The following is a 4,662-nucleotide window of genomic DNA, read 5'->3' as shown; positions in this document are numbered from 1 at the left end:
ATCTAATTTGTCTGATATAAGGATTGCCACCCCAGTTTTCTTTTGATGTTCATTAGCATGGTAAATGGTTTTCCACCCCCTCACTTTAAATCTGGAGGTGTTTTGGGGTCTAAAATGAGTTTCTTGCAGACAGCATATTGATGGGTCTTGTTTTTTTATCCAATCTGATACCTTGTGTCTTTTGACTGGGGCATTTAGCCCATTTACATTCAGGTTATTGGAAGTTTCTACCTCTTAATCTCCTTTACCTATTTCACTTCACCTATTCCCCAACCCCATTCCCCTCTGACAACCACCAATTTATTCTCTGTATTTATGAGTGTGTTTCCATTTTGCTTTATTTGTTCATTTATTTATTTATTTAGATTCCACATATAAGTAAAATCACACAGTATTTGTCTTTCTTGGATTTATTTCACTTGGCATAATATTCTCTAGATCTATCCATGTTGTTGCAAATGGGAAGATTTTCTTATTTTGATAGACAAGAGGGGAAGATGGCAGCAGAGTAGGAGGACCCTAGGCTCACCTCGTCCCATAAATACAATTAGGTAACTATGAAATCATCTGAAATAGTCCAGACATTGATCTGAAGACTGGCAGAACAAACTCCACCACTAAAGGTAGAGAAGAGGCCACATCGAAGAAAACAGAAACCACAGAGATGTAGCTTGGGAGAGAAATGGATTGTGGCCACTGCAGTGGTGAGAGAGCTGTGGTCAATGAGAAGGGTGAGAGACAGACTAGCATAGGAGTGCACAGGGATAACAAATCCCCATAGCAACTGGCTTGGAAAGCAAGAGGGCCCGAATTTCGTTGAGTTCCTGCAACCAGCGGGGCTTAAGCCTGGAGTTTTAAAGGTCAGAGGACACTGGGGCTGCTCTTGGAGAAAAGGCAAGGCAAACAGCCCACAGACGTACAGCATGGAAACAATGATCTGAAGAGCGCCTGGGGTACAGAGTAGGGAGGTTAGTTGCTCACCTTGGAGCATGTCCCAGAGAGGGAGCATTCACTGAGAGGCCCCTCCAGGAACAAAGGAACTGCTGGTGCCATTTCCCTTCCCCTACCCTTGGCATCAGCACAGGGCCACCTACGGGAACCAGCACAGCACAGACACACCCCACCTAACTTGCTTACAAGCCCCGCACCCCCCATGCTCCAGAAGAACTACCCTTCCTAGTCACATTTGCAGTCCCAGTGCAGCAGGCCCCTCCTCAAGAAGACCAGCCTAAACCCCTGCCAACACCTTGTCTCCCGACCCTGGAGTTTTGTGATGCCCCAGTTACAGTGCCAATGGCAACAATCTCATTTCACAAGCAGACCAGAGCACCAAAACGTACCACTCAGACCAGGGACCAAACACTGCCTACAACAGGCAAAGAGAGCCTCTGTAGACAACTGGCCTGAGGATAAAGTGGCCAGGACACAACAGCAGAGTGCATGCAGCACATATTGGAGACATTCCCAGGAGTGCCAAGTACTGGGGAACAGGAAACACTACACCGCAGGACCTCTTTCTTCATAAAGCCATTACTCTCAAGAACAGGAGACATAGCTGACTTTCCTAACACACAGAAACAGGCATAAAGATTTAGACAAAATGAGAAGACAGAGGAATTTGTCCCAAATGAAATAGAACAAGGCCATGGCTAGAGATCTAAGTAAAACAGATATAAGTAACATGTCTGATGGAAAATTTAAAGTATGATCACAAGGATACTTACTGGACTTGAGAAAAGAGAGAAGAATGGAGGCTATCAGTGAGATCATTAACACAGAGATAAGGAACAACACAGCGGAGACAAAAAGCTCAATAAATGAAATGAGAAACACACTTGTTGGAATGGAAGCTTGGAAGAAGCAGAGGAACAAATTAATGACCAAGAAGACAGAGTAATGGAAAGTAATCAAGCTGAACAAAAGAGAGAAAAAAAGAATTATGCAAAACAAGAACAGACTTAGGGAACTCAGTGACTCCATCAAACATAGTAACATTCAAATTATAAGAGACCTAGAAGAAGAGAAAAAAAGGGGGCTAGAAAATTTATTTGAAGAAATAATAACTGAAAACTTCCCTAATTTGGGTAAGAAAGAAATATCCAGATTCAGGAGGCACACAAACCCTCAGCAAAATCAACAAAAGTAGATCCAAACCAAGATATATTGTAATTAAAATGGCAAAATACAGAGATAAAGAAAAAATGTTACAAGCAGCAAGACAAAAGAAGACAGTTACATACAAAAGAAACCCCATAAGACTATCAGTAGATTTTTCAGCAGAAACTTTCCAAGCCAGAAAGGCATGGCATAATAAATTCAAAGTGCTGAAAGGGAAAAACATGCCGCCAAGAATACTCTATCCAACAAGGCTATCATTCAGAATAGGAGAGATAGTTTCCCAGACAAACAGAAACTAAAGGAGTTCATGACCATTAAACCAGCTCTATAAGAAATATTAAAGAGGATGCTATGAGTGGAAAGACCAAAAATGACAGTATGAAGGTAAGAAACACAAAAGCACTAAAAAGAAATATTTATTTTTTTTCTTAAAGATTTTTTTATTTATTTGAGAGCGAGAAGGAGAGAGAGCATGCACACAAGCAGGGGGAGGGGCAGAGGGAGAGAGACAAGCAGACTCCTTGCTGAGCAGGGAGCCTGACTCAGGGCTCAATCCCAGGACCCTGGGATCATGACCTGAGCCAAAGGCAGACACTTAACCGACTGAGCCACCCAGGCACCCCTAAAAAAAAAATTTCTGTAAAAAAAAATTATTCAAGGAACTCACAAAATAAAAAGATGTAAAATGGGACACTATATATCTAAAATGTGAGGACAGGAGTGAAGAATAGGTTCAAACTTAAACAACCATCAACTTAATATAGACTGCTAGATGCAGAAGATATGTACAAAACCTAATGGTAACCACAAATCAAAAACCACTAAAAAATATGAAAGAATAAAGAGAAAGAAATCCAAACATATCACTAAAGAAAACCAGCAAATCATGAAAAGAAAAAACACATGAGAGAATCAGAGAAAATCTTTAGAAACAACCAGAAAACAAGTAATAAAATGGCAATAATACATATCTACCAATAATTACTTTGAATGTAAATACACTAAATGCTCCAATCAAAAGACAAGAGTGACAGATTAAAAAAAGGAAGAAAAAGAAAAACAAGACCCATCTATATGCTGCCTACAAGAGACTCACTGTAGACCTAAAGACACCTGCAGATTGAAAGTGAGGGGAATGGAGAAACATGTGTCATACAAATATATGTCAAAAGAAAGCTGGGGTAACAACACTTATATCGGACAAAATAGACTTTAGAATAAAGACAAAAAGATGAAGAAAGGCACTATATCATAAGAAAGGGGTCAATCCGGGGAGCCTGGATGGCTCAGTCGTTGGGCATCTGCCTTTGGCTTAGGTCATGATCCCAGGGTCCTGGGATCAGCCCCACGTCAGGCTCCCTGCTCAATGGGGAGACTGCTTCTCCCTCTCCCACTCCCCCTCTGTGTTCCCTCTCTGCCTGTCTCTTTCTCTGTCAAATAAATAAAATCTTAAAAAAAAAAAAAGGCAAAGAAAGGGGTCAATCCAACAAAAAGACATAACTGTAAATATTATGTACCCAACATGGGAGCACCCAAACATATAAAACCGTTAATAACAGAAAGGAACTAATTGATAATAATACAACAACAGTAGAGAACTTTAACACTCCCCACACATCAATAGACAGATTATCTAAACAGAAAATCAGGGGCTCAGTTGGTTAAGCGTCTGCCTTTGGCTCAGGTCATGATCCTGGGGTCCTGGGATCGAGTCCCGCATCAGGCTCCCCCTGCTCTGCAGAGAGCCTGCTTCTCCCTCTCCCTCTGCTGCTCACCCTGCTTGTGCTCTCTTGCTGTCAAATGAATAAATAAAATCTTAAAAACAACAACAACAACAAAACAATGGCTTTGAATGACACACTAGACCAGATAGATTTAACAGATAAATTCAGAACGTTCCCTCCTAAAACAGCAGAATACACATTCTTTTCAAGTGCACACAAAGCATTCTTCAGAACAGATCACATATTAGGCCACAAAACAGGCCCCAACAAATTCAAAAACATGCAAGTCATACCATGCATCTTTTCTGACCAAACACTATGAAACCAGAAGTCAACCACAAGAAAAAAATCTAGAAGAGATTATAGCATGCTACTAAACAACTAATGAGTCATTCAGGAAATAAAAAAAGAAATAAAAAGTACATGGAAACAAATGAAAATGAAAACACAACGGTTCAAAACCTTTGGAACCCAGCAAAATAGGTTCTAAGAGGGAAGTTTATTGCAATACAGGCCTACCTCAAGTAAGAAAAATCTCAAACAAACAAGAAGAACAACAAATAAAACCAACAGAAGGAAGGAAATAATAAAGATCAGATCAGAAATAAATGATAAAGAGACTAAAAAACAATAGAACAGATCAATGAAACCAGGAGCTGGCTCTTTGGGGGAAAAAAAATCTATAAAATTGATAAAACTCTAACCAGACTTACCAAGAAAAAAAAGAGAAAGGACCCAAATAAATAAAATCACAAATGAGAGAGGAGAAATAACAGCATACACCAGAGAAATACAAACAATTATAAGATAATATTATGAA

The sequence above is a fragment of the Leptonychotes weddellii genome, chromosome 13, assembly GCF_054177405.1.
Source record: "Leptonychotes weddellii isolate Sample4059 chromosome 13, ASM5417740v2, whole genome shotgun sequence".
Classification (NCBI taxonomy): Eukaryota; Metazoa; Chordata; class Mammalia; order Carnivora; family Phocidae; genus Leptonychotes; species Leptonychotes weddellii.
The sequence above is the reverse complement of the archived record's forward strand: the minus strand, read 5'-3'. Positions refer to the sequence as shown.